Source organism: Cryptomeria japonica, chromosome 4 (genome assembly GCF_030272615.1).
Source record: "Cryptomeria japonica chromosome 4, Sugi_1.0, whole genome shotgun sequence".
Classification (NCBI taxonomy): domain Eukaryota; kingdom Viridiplantae; phylum Streptophyta; class Pinopsida; order Cupressales; family Cupressaceae; genus Cryptomeria; species Cryptomeria japonica.
This window is the reverse complement of record NC_081408.1, coordinates 96,731,584-96,744,766: the sequence shown is the minus strand read 5'-3', so window position 1 is coordinate 96,744,766 and position 13,183 is coordinate 96,731,584. Positions and strand designations below refer to the sequence as shown.

Here is a 13,183-nt window from a genome sequence, read left to right as displayed (position 1 = left end):
TTCATTTATCTCTCATTCAATCATTTATTTTACCGAAGCTATCTATGCATTAACACCTATTAGCGTGTTGAGAAAAATGAGGAATTGAATTGCAAATTTGAAAAAGGTCACGCCTAATGGATAAGGCCACCTTAGATGAGGTTTAGAAAACTGAAATTGTGGGAAAATGATTGAGATTTGCACAAAATCCAATCAATTTTGAAAATTAGGGTTTTAGGACCTAACCACTTAATTTTTAAATCTTGAATTTTGGAAAGAGGAGGGAAATTGAAACTTTGAATTGTTTGACAAGAAGACAAGTCTGACAACAATGATAAATCTGAAAATTGAAGTAAGATCCAAGATTTGCACAAATTCAATTTCAAATCTAGATTTTTTGTAAATTGCAAGAAAATCAAACATTCAATTTTGAATTTGTTTTCGACCTTAGGATGTTAAAATTAATAAAGTATGCCAATTTTCTGGATTTAAGCAGAAAAATACAGTCAATTCCGTCTCCCAAAATTTCGGGAAAAAAGCCAAGGACTGTGCTAAAAGTGCACACGATCCGACCAACTTTTTTCGAAATTTTCAAGGATGATAGATATTATGATTTTATTGCGGAATCCAAAAAAACAGCTGATTTTGGAGATGTCTAGAGCGGTCAAATTGACAGTCAAAGGTCGAAAATAGGAGATTATTAAAAATTAGGGTTTTACTGTTTAACCACTTAATTTTCAAAATGAAAAGACAGATTTGAATTGCAATTTTGAAATAGAAATCAGATCTGAAACAAGCAACCAAAATGCTAAACTTCACAAGCTTAATTTCCTCAAAATGAAAAATTAGGGTTTTTATGCAATTAACCTCTAAAATTTGCAAAAAGATCAAACTTGGAAATGAAATTTTGAAATCAAATTGCAATTATTCAGATCTAATAATAAGAAATCAGAAATAAGTTGTAGGACGTCGGGTTCACCAAAATGTAAACTGGAAAATTGGATCCTAGTGATTCCCCACCTAGGAGGGAGAAAGGAAATCACTAGGAAGATTTTCACTTGGGAGATACTTTACATTCAAAAGAGGGGTTGAATCCACTAGATCCAAATCCAAGGGAAACAAGGATGTGAATTCTAAGTGGATTGCACGTGTTGGAATGTAATTTGCCCTCTTTTGTAAATGAGAAAGTTGACTTGTTGACTATATAGAAAAGAAAGATAAAATGAGTGAAATGAGGAGCCACCGGTTCGGGATTATGTTGTAACTTTGGATCTGAGATATTTAAACTGATACGAATCTACCCTACGAATTTGAGGAAAAGTTGTCGAGACCGTGCTGAAAGTGTCCACGGTCCTCCGAAAAATCCGCGAAACGAAAAGGGTTCTTCCGCCTCTATAAATGAAGTCCAGATCTGAAAATACAGCTGCGCACCTGCAACCTACACACAGAAAAGAAGGGAAGAAGGGTTGTGGATAGGGGTTTGACTGAGTTGAGGAATCAACCTTCAAAGAAAGTAATTGCAAATGTTGTATACCTTGTAGATTTGCAATTAGTTGATGATGATTGCTTTGCTTCTTGAATGTAATCACAAGTGTTGCATGAAATGGCATGTAACATGACAAAACCCTAACACACACATATGCTTGCAAATGAATGTTGCAATGTTGCTCCAATGGATGAATGAAGAAGACACGTGAAGAAGAAGACTTGATGGATGCTTGAAGACCTGAATGCTTGATGAAGACCTTTCGCTTGAATTTCGCCTATTGTGTATTTCATGTATATCCCGTCTATCGTGTATATGCAAATGAGAGGACCAAATCCCCTTTTATACATGCCTCAAAAGATTAATTCATCTCACCAAAGGCCGACATCGGGGGGATTTGGAATCTCGAAATGCAGATAGGAACGGAGGGACCTATCTTGGGGTCACCCTAAGAGGGGGACAGGGGCACCACGCCCCTGTCCTGCCCTATCTTGGGGTCTGGACAGGGTCTAAAGGCAAAAACAAGGCTCAAACGGGAGAAATTCAAGGGTGAAGGTGCAAAAAGGGGTCTCGGTTGGGAAGGAATATGTTGTCGCCAAGGTGAGGACCTCAAATGTGGTTAAAATTGCTAGGGTCGCAATTTTATGACACTACACATTTGTCTCCTAAAAAGCTGAGTCAAAGTAGCAAGACATTGGGTGCCCTAGTCTGAGGGTTTTCGTTCATTCAAAGTCAACCATTATCTGTCATTGTCTACTCTACTCACCTATAACTTTCCTGCTATCGGATTTGCACCTGCACACATGGAAAATGGGCAAAAAGTGTTGTAGTGTATAGGGGTTTGCCTAAGTCAAACCCCATACTAGTGTTCCCACTTCCACAGTGGCTAATGATATGATAAGCTGTGTGCTCTGGCAAGGATAGAGGCTAAACGAATGATGAAATGCTGAAATGAAAAGATCTTACCCTAGGTATGAAACCCCCTCATGGAATCTTACACAAGGCTTGATGTGATGCTCATGAAGTCTTGCAACATGTTAGTGCATGCTTACAACATGAAATGACATAACATACTTGATCATAATTGTTGTAGCAGACTTGAATGCTCGAATGCTTTGCTCCTTGAATATAGATATGTGCTTGAATGATTCGAATCACTTACTGAAGAGTGTAGATTGCTCATTTGAATATGGTAGACCTTAAAATGAGAAAGGAAGTTGTATTTATATGCAACTTACACCTTTTCAGAATTACTTTTTGAGACAGGCCAACAAAGCAAGGTTGATTCACGCAAATTGCAAGGCCGACTCATATCCTTCAAAAGTTGAGCCCATTTTGCGAAGACAGGGTCGCTAGGCGCCCTAGTCCTAGCAAAGAGGCTGAGAATCAGGGAATGGTCTGGGAATCAGGCACATTCATGCATAAATCAGGCACACATGCCAAAATGGATTCTAAACTTAGTGTGAAATTGTTAAGATCAACAATTTACGACACTACAGTATGTCCTTAAAATTAAAACTTATACAGATGCAAACTTACCTGCAAGGTATTGATTTTGGTATTTACTTTGAGAGAATGATATCCTACCAAAAAATTAAACATGTTTGCTAAACAGCATATGCTAAAAAGAATCAGGATTAGCTAGAGGCATGCACACTGGAACCGTAAAAGTGTCCATTAAAACCAACTAGATATATCATACTTACAAAATTCTGCCAATCTGGCTCCAATTCTGTCAGAACCAGAAGTTTCAGATATACAGAATCAGTACAATCTGATCAGAACATATTATTTTCTTCTTTTCAAATTAACCATTCATTTCTCTGCAAACCCAAGTCCCACCCTCTTTGCTCTGCTCCGACCAGCAACTATATTATTATGTATGTTTATGCTTGAACTTTATCTATTTTTTTCCTGATATGAACTTTGTAATTTGTTTCTAAAATTCCTAATTTGTGGATTTTTCCCCTCCCGTACAAACCCTGACTTCCAACATGATGGCTGCGACATAAGGAATATTATGTATAGTCAAAGTGCCCACCTCTCAAACATATAGAAACTAAAAATTGGCTCAAAGAATAATATAGAACATTTGTCATCACTATCAGGTGAGCTGGAAGAAACCAAGGCAACTTCGGTTTCAAGAATGCATGTATAAGATGGCCAGACTGCATGACAATATCAAGCTTCATGCTGTGCCTGGCCTTCCCATACACAGTTCCCAAGATACAGATGCCAGAAGAAATGAAGAGTAAAAGTAGAACTTTAATCAGCACAAGATATAAACTCATGTGTTATAGTACCTCCTACGTGATCAAAAGTTGTATTAATTGCCGAAAGCCATTTCTCTCGCTCTGCATTTGCTCGCTCCAATAACATTCTCTTATTTACCTCTTCAGCCAGCTTTGCCTCATGTGCTCGCCCTTCTGCCTCAGCCATGGCCTTTACCCTTAATGTCTCACGATCTAGTTCAGCTCACTCTTTATCCGTCTGACGCTGTTGTGCTTGAATTTTCTCTTCTGTTGCACGCCTGATCTGTTCTTGCCGCACTGATGATTCCTCTTGCATTTTTACAAGCTCTCTATCTTGTTGTCTTTGGGCTTCATGTTCCGACTGATAGTTAAAAAAGTTAAGAAAATAAGGTATTCACAGTCCATGAAAAAGTGAGAACAAGACTTTTGGGGAAAAACTATATAAAAGAAATTTAAAATAAACATTTCAGATCACACTCCAAGATCCATCAGCAGGATGAACCAGAGAGCTAATGGCAAAAGAGATTTCAAAATTGAACAAGATAGCCAAGGAAATTCTAGGCACTTGATTCCTTCACTGACACATGTTAAAAATTATCCTGAAAAGTGATTTGTATTGAAAACACAAAAAGACGAGGTATCGTATATACCTGCATTCGCTTTCTTGCCAACTCATCCTCATAGCGAGCCATCTGTGCCTTTGCTTGGGCTTGTTGTTGGACAAGTTTTCTTTGTTCTTCATACAATCCTTGTTGTCTTTCCTGCAACAAAAGACACCAGTTATCATGAAAGTATATCATGTTCCAAAAACCATAAAACTAGCTAGCATTCAATTAAAGAAATTACCAAAAGCAGGAATATTAATTACCAATGATAATAAAAATAATGTACCTATGAAAAAATATTTAAGGTAATGTCTAGAAGTTAATATAGTAACCCTTGCTTGTTAGTTATTTGTCTAGCCATAAAAAGGAAAGTTGAACTTGCCAATTGCTGGATTCTCTTGTTGCTCTCCCTGAAGATGCTACACTTCCTCACACAGAGCTAGTGATAAAAACATAGCTGAACATACTTAGGCATTTAATTCAACTCAAATTACCATCATTCTCACCAGCAACCGTTGCATATGCATAATATGATGGGTAGATTGCTAGGTACTAAATAACATTAATATCATGAGCAGTAATATTATCATTTAGAATTTTTTAAAACACAGGCAACAGGAAGCTTTAACAGGATCTGGACATAAACACCGGCAGAGACTGGAGGCCAAATGCTTACGGGCCTACAGCTTCTTTATATTACTTCAGAAGAAAATAATATTACAATATCATAATAAACATGGACATATGCAAGTTACTTTCTGATATTCCCAGCTAAATACCTTAGTAGATAATATTATACATCATAGCACTCTTCCTATGATACGTTTCATTGAGACCATGTTACTAGTTAGCATGTAGGAGAAATCTTTTGCATTCTTTGTTATCTATAAGGCATTATTAGTTATTCCAGGACACGTCTTAGAGGTTTTGGATTGAACCATATGCCTATGTTGATGAATCTGATGAAACTTATACTTCCTCATATTGGATCACGGTACAAATCTCTGAAGTTCTTCGATTGTGCTAATTTATGTCTGGTATCAATTGTTATTTTATCATATCTATTTAACTTATTTGGTTTTTGGTTGTTTAAATAGATTGACCCATTTAATTAATGCATACAAACAGCCCAAAACCATATCTGGATGTGCCTCACTTAACAAATTTTGAAACTTCCACATAATCCCACTGCTATAAATTCAAACTCATCCATCGTTCTATTTGTGGCTAGCATCCACTACTACTAAATAGTAACAGAGAAATTAGGAACCAATCCTCTCTGCAACCTCAAGATTGCAATGGCAAAAGAAGATGAAAAAGATACTTACAATATCAATTTGTGCTTGCCGTGATTGATACTCTGCCTTCATTGCTTCCAACTGAGCCAGCCTTGTATCCTCCTGATACCTCATGATTTCAAAAACCTTCACAGACAAATTACAACCTTGAATGAGTTCAACAATAGATTTCCTACAAAATTGAATGTTATAAATGGCAGGAGACACATTTTCCACATTCCCATTAACTAAAAATACTAAATTAGCTAATAAGTTACCAATAATAATGGATTTTACATGTTTCCTCAAATATATCAATATCATAAATAATTTGCCAGTTAATTTTCTTTTGAAGTCGATTTGCATATGCAAGTGAAATCAACCATTTACAAAGGCGAAACAAATACCTGTAAGAAATTTTTTAATCAAAAACTCTCTCATGGGTCATTTTAGAAACTTTGTTCAGTTATCATAGACTATGGAAACTCAAGAATTTTAACTTTTAAATCAACCGTGCTTAATCCCCTCCAAGGAATTGATCTTAATACATCTATATCATAAACCTCCACTTGAAAGAGACTAAATAATATAATTCAACTGAACATAAGTGCCTCTGTCATGCCCCCTGCCATAAAGAAATCAACAAATCAATTGCAACAGTATTAATAACTAAACCTGGGTGATACATGGCAGGGTAAAGGGCCAACCAGCGCAAAAGGAGGTTAGGGCCGACCTAGGGCAGCAATGTTAATAAATAAATTTAGGCAATGAAATATACACGAGGGCCGACCTGTTTGGCTTTTAAAACAAATTAAAATTATGCTGTCTTGATAGCCGGCCTGTTGGTGTTTAAATTAAATATATTTTGCTAGAGTGCCCAGCTTTGGGCAAGGGTTTGGAAATAATAAAATTTATATAATTAAACCTAGCTGACCTGTTGAGAAGGGTTGCAACTTTTGAGGAAGATGTGTTATTTGAAAGGTTATGTGGGTGTCTCTTCACCAATGGGTCGGCTCTATTCAAACCCACGTCTTTCCTCAAGGGTGGCAGACTTTCCAAGTCGGCCCACTTAATAATAATATACTTTATTAACAAAGCGATTAGATTAAACGGTCCATGCAAATATGTAAAGCCGAAAGGCTAATTACATATTTGATTGTAGTCGGCTAAGGATTACTACCGAAGCTACAATAACATCAACACTGAGAATGGGGGGTGAATCAGTATTGTAGGAATTTAACTTTTTAAATAGAAATCACATAGAAACACAACAAGAATAATCACAAAGACAAATACACCAGATATCTCATGGAAAACCCTTTCGGGTAAAAAACCACGACATCAAAAGACTTCCATTATCTTTGAATGGGCACCAACCCAGATTACAGAACAATAATCAAAGAGAGCTCCAACCCTCCTCACAACACCAACTGAGAACAGCAGAGGCTCCAACCTCTATACAAAAGAGAGCACCAACTCCCTTCAAAAACCAACTTTGAAGTACTCTTCTTCACAATTCTGCTAATGGGTTCTGAGAAGAAAAATATATTCATGTAACTCCTGCTGTCAATCTGTTGATCTTCAAAATGCATACCATTTCCAACAACCAAAAAGAAATTTTTAACTTCAATTGATGTTGTATATTTCAATTACTAACTGTTACAGCCCCCACCTTCACACATAACTTAGCTCTTATATCCCCAAAATGAATCAAATCGTATATGTTTTCCAGTCAGCTATGTAATATGAAAGCAATGTCTCTCATTTGAGCACACTCAACACACTTCCATATCAACTCACACCTACTAAAATCACCTCATTCACCGTGCAAAACAATAATTTTAAAAATCTGAACCCCGTTTTGAATCAAAAAATCTAAGAACACCGCAGTAGTTTTTACGCATCTCCCTGCATTAAAGAACGTTTTTTTTTTTTTGAAAAAACGTGGTTTATGAGAATAGCTTGTAATTATACGAACTCTACTAGAATGATTTCCACACCCTCAAAAAAAAAACGTCTTCCACAAAAAATAACACGACTGCCACACACGCCCAGACAAAATAAGCCACGATGCTTTCTTCAAATTTCTGACTGGAAAAACAATTCCAAAAAAAATCCCCACGAACTCACCCTCAAGAGTTTTTTACACCGCCTGCCAAAAAAAAACGTCCTTTTTTAAAACTAGGCAACACATCTGCATCGACCATGACTACTCTAGCTCAGGAAAAAAGAAACGTAACAACTGCGCTAATTCGGCAGCTCACCCCACCACGTCTACGCATTCTGATATTAATCATGAGCACCCAATCTTCCAAAAGAAAATTATTCCCTATGCTGCCACCAAAGATTTTAAAAACATTCCATCGATTTTTTTAACAAAAATGCACCAATGAATTCCATGATGAAGAAGGTCCTTGTTTTACTGCCGTAGAGGAAAAAAAAAATTACTCCAATGAGGTTGACGCTAAGGAAAACTTTGAAGACCACACCTCCACGTTTTTTTAAAAAGGATAATAAATACGTCTTCAATTCGAACATATAGCTTCAATTCGAACATACAGCTTTAATTCAAACATACTCCAAAATGTTACAGGAAAATGCCTTAATGATATCTTCACTGCAGATTATTCTCTAAACCCGATATGTAGCAGCCACACACGCGTATTTAAAAGTAACGCCTCCTCTTCACAATTTACATTCAATGCATTCTCCTTAACAACTGCTCCATGCACTTTGAAAATTACATAGATGATGTGGCATAAAAGGCTGATATGGCATAAAGTCTGACTGGGCTGCTGACAAGAGACAAGCAGGCACACAGCTCGCTACAAACAACTCCAGCAAGCACACAGGTAGCTCAAGAAGGTGACCAAGCAAGCAGCTAAAGGTGCTCAACCAGGCACACGGGGAGCTCAACCAAAATTCACAAACAACCTCAGTTCATCCTTTGACATCAATGACAAATAATTCCAACACAACAAACCAATTGCAACAATATTAATACCTAAACCTGGGCGATGCATAGCAAGGTAAAGGGCCAACCAGGGCAGAAGGAGGTTAGGGCTGACCTAGGGCAGCAATGTAATGCGGCTTAAATAAATAAATTTAGGCAATGAAATATACATGAGGACCAACGTGTTGGGCTTTTAAAACAAATTAAAAGTATTTTGTGCTGGTAGCCAACCTGTTGGTGTTTAAACAAAAAAACAAAATGCTAGAGTGCCCAGCTTTGGGCAAGGGTTTGGAAATAATAAAATTTATATAATTAAACCTAGGGGACCTGTAACTTTTGAGGAAGAAATGTTATTTGAAAGGTATAAATAAGAGGTGTTTGTGAATTATTCAAACACCCAAGCATTGCACATTATTCCTATTCCAAAGAGCATATTCGCAGCAGAAAGGGAGCAGAACTTAATATAATATTACCAGCAGACTGGTGTGAGAAGAGGGAAGTTAATCAAAGGCAGGAAGTAGAACAACATATGTATCTACAAAAAGGGGAAACTCAGTAATTAAGAAAGCAGCATCGAATCAGAAAAGGGGATAGAAACAGAGATTCATAAGGAGCAATTCTGATTTCACCAGCGGACAGGCGTAGAGATCGGATCAGAAATCATTGTTATTGCAGGCTCGAGCATTATTATTTGATTGTGAGCAAAAACTAGGGCATTTACAAAAAGGGGCCATTACAGCCACATCAGCCTAAATCGCCATTGCTCAAAAAATTCACGACCATTCTGCACTCCTGAGAAACTCATCCTCGAAGCTTTTTCTCAACTAAATTCCCTCTTACCAATCACTCAGTACACTGTCATTCAATTTTCTTTTTCCCAGTAATAGCCAAGGTGCTCTTAAATACCAATTTCAGATCATAATTTTTTTTTCAGAAGTAAGTGAGTTAACTATTAGTTAATGAGGGGAGAAGAGTGGTACACCAGTAAAGCATGTACAGAAGATTCCAAAAAAATTATACAACTCTACGGGACATCTGGCTAGGTGGAGCCCATGTTTATAAGTCTTGAGAGTGTTATGAAGAACTGCAGAAAATCCCACAAAAATCGAAATAGCTGATTGAAAATGCTTGTAAAATATCCCATTAAATGGCAATAGTAGACACCACATAACTCTAGGGATGTGTGGAGAAATGTCGCCCGTGTTTATATATCTCAAGAAAAGTTGTGAATTTTAATAAGGTGTCATGGAAACTCCCTCAAAAATAAATTATCTATTAATAATCTCGCATTGATTATTATTCGCCCCCGAGCTGTGGGCATGCAAACCCACCTCTGGAAGGAATAGAGAGAGAAGAGAGCATTATTATCATTTTACATGGAAGGGCTGATTAGTGTCCTAAGACCTCCCGTTAGCTCTACCACTACGCTACCAGTCCTTTATGGTTACTAAGAATTTTCATTTTTGAAGTGTAGGTTTTTCTTTCAAATAAGTAACACTCGTGAGACAGGGAAGGTTTAAAATGCATCCGTTTCACTAAAACCTTTGCCAATATAAGTGCATACCCCTTTTGGTTGAAGGTTTAAAATGCATCCGTTTCACTAAAACCTTTGCCAATATAAGTGCATACCCCTTTTGGTTGAAAGTGCAGAAGTGGATGTATTAGCTGTATTGAATGCCCTCCTTGTGTCTGGTAAAGACATCCCTTGAGGTGCTTGTTACCACTGTACATCAGAGAAAAGATATAGGAGAATGACTACTCATAACATCACATGTCCATTGTATATGAGAAAGAGGTCCTAAAATTCGCTTCATATACATCATTAGAATAGAAAAATTATTAAGGTAAAAATCAGTTACTAAGCAAAAAATAGCATACTCTTTTGGCGTGGGAAGAGCTATTAATTTCCCTGAGAGCCTTTGCTCCTCTCTCGAGCGTCTCGGGATCGAATCCTTTGGAGCGGGTTTCTTCCTTCGGAACTGCAGAATTGAAATGAAAAGGCCCCTCTGCATAAACATATTCAGCAAAATGAATCCCATAACCAGCAATTGCTGCCGCACCAATTCCTGCCTTGCACAACTTCGACAAAGCCATTGTTGCCCCAAAAAAACCAACTACCTTATATTCTGTTTATCTTTCTTTTTTCAACTATTTCAGCTACAGTATGACATATTCAGCGCAGTAACTAATGGTTGAATTCGCAGAGCTAAAGGATGGGTGTCCCATTGAGCTGAGGCTGCCATTCAAGAAACCTCAACCAAAGATAAAAATAAGCATTTGTGCAAAGACTTGCTTAAAAATATTGAAGTTGTGTGCTCGCAGTGCTAAATTTGCCGGAAATGCAATGTCCAGAAATAATCATGAACACACGAACTCGGGCTACTGTTTTCTCGTCAATTCTTGTGCAGAAATTCAATGGGTTTCACCAGAAGATGTTAATAGGGTTTTAAATTACTCTGTGGGTATAAAGTTTTAGGAAACGGGGGTATTTTATGTCAACGTAGAGGTGCTCTTATGTGCTTTTATGTGGTTCTACAATTAGTATGGCCTTTTTGAACTTTTAGTATGTGGGTATAGGGTTTTAGGAAACTTGGGGTATTTTCTGTGAATATAGAGGTGCTTATGTGTTTTTATGTGGTTCTACAATTAGGAGTACCTTTTTGAATTTTTTAGTAGTTTTGGGTAGCTAAAAATATTTAGTATAATTAGTAGGCAATACCTAATTGGCATTTGCTTTTAGTTGTCTATATGTTATTGTAATAAGGAGGATTACTTCAGCTTTGATTATTATTTGTATTTGAATATAAACAATAGTTTCCCCACACACCCCATAAAATTGTAGGGGAAGGGAGGCATGAAGTGTAGACAAAGATATTGTGAATAATAGTTTTTGATATTTTTGGACCTACTTTGTGTGTGTGGGTGTATCTTTGATTAGTAGTTGTATTTGAATATAAACAATAGTTTCCCCACACACCCCATAGAATTGTAGGAGGGGGGAGGCATTAAGTCTAGACAAAGATATTGTGAATAATAGCTTTTGTTATTTTTGGACGTACTTTGTGTGTGTGTGTGTGTGTAGACTATTAAATTGCTAATCCTAATAATAAAATTGATTATAAAATTCAAAATTTTAACTCTAATAAATTTATTTAATAAGCAAACTTTAGTAAATTTAACTTTAATCAATTTATTATGTCGAAGGTGTCTCTTATATGAGATGCATCATTTGACTTTGCAAATCAATGGTTGAAAATTGTTTAGAAGTAATGCAAGACGAATGCATTAATCTTCGCCATTCATTTTCTATCATTTTAGTTGGTTGAATTCCTTTTTATTGGCTTCCAGTTATTAGTTCCTACCGATACTAATGCATTCATTGAATGCATTTGTTTTTTTAGCCCAGCCAATCATGTCACAGTATTTTTTGCTATTTGCAGGGAGTTGTATAGTTTAAAATGAGTCAAAATATCTTGCAAATTTTTAAATGCAAATTATCTTCTTTCCTATTGGTCTTCACTCCAAATAGTCAGTGAAAAAAATATATTTTCTAATTTGGAATATTTATTTGTTAGGCAATATTATTTCGAGCACCCAAAAAGACAGTATATTTTTGTCTTCTCCATAATGATATTTGATGGTTCCTTTCCCAAAAAATATTTTCAAATCTTCTTTGATTGACTGAGATGCAGCAGAATATAATTAAATATTCTGTGATGGTATGCATTCCCTTGGCAAAATGAATTACATTGAAAGCATATTTAATTCATCTTTGACAATTGGCTATAAATTGAATGCACAACACTGTTCAAATAGTACAATATACATGTATTGGCCTCTCTGTATCCATTATGTGCCACTGTAGACCTCATTATCTGTCGACAAAATGTTGAATCTTGTATTTTGGTACATTCCCCTTTTCCAAAGCAGTAGTTGGTGATATTTAATATGGTCTCAACCTCTAGAATGTTCAGTCCTTTTATTAGTTCTTGCGGGTAATGTATTGATTCAATTATCAGTTTTGCTGAATATATAAGATTGCATTCTCTGATAAGCTTGCATTGTCTGATAATGGTTTCCAGTTTTCTTTGTTCTTCCACTATTGTTTGTGGTTTCTTAGAGATCTGCAACACATACAGAGAGGTAAAGGTATTCTTTTAAAGTAACAAAATTTGACAAGGACTTTCTTGTAAAATTGTAACCCTTTTTTTTTTAGTTGTTGACAGCCTTTCTCAAACCAGTTCTTATTGATCTCATATTTTGTGTGTTGGCTTCAAATTTGGCAGGCTTATTGGAGAGCCTATTTACTATTTGAAGTGGGGTTCCCTCACAAATAGACAGAAAAAAAAAGTATGCTTTGAAATTGCTTTTGAACTGGTAGCATCTCATACATCTGCAATGAATTTTCGTCGTTAAAAATAGGAAACTTAAACCTTATTTAAACTATTTAACTTCTTTACTATATGTGCTTGTAAAAAATAAGAATAGAGCTAAGTTTCAACTACTGGTTCTTTTTCTTCTTTTGGAAATACCAGATTATGCATTGGTGTCTCAAACCATAACCTGGCTAAGTGTCAGTTGGTTATACTGTTGCAGTTTTTAGTTTCTTTTCTATCCTTCAAGTTGGTCTC

General features: G+C 36.3%; 1 non-coding gene across 1 annotated transcript in view; it reads right to left on the bottom strand.

Moving 5' to 3' along the window:
* Positions 1-11,101, bottom strand: part of LOC131032884 (uncharacterized) — a 57,311-nt gene extending 46,210 nt beyond the window's left edge. Inside the window, exons 1-4 of the transcript XR_009372223.1 lie at positions 10,431-11,101; positions 5,651-5,746; positions 4,368-4,478; positions 3,769-4,078 (exon numbers count right to left, since the gene is read on the bottom strand). This is a non-coding gene — a transcript (uncharacterized LOC131032884). The remainder of the gene's footprint in view (positions 1-3,768; positions 4,079-4,367; positions 4,479-5,650; positions 5,747-10,430) is intronic.
* Between the last annotated feature and the right edge of the window lie 2,082 nt (positions 11,102-13,183).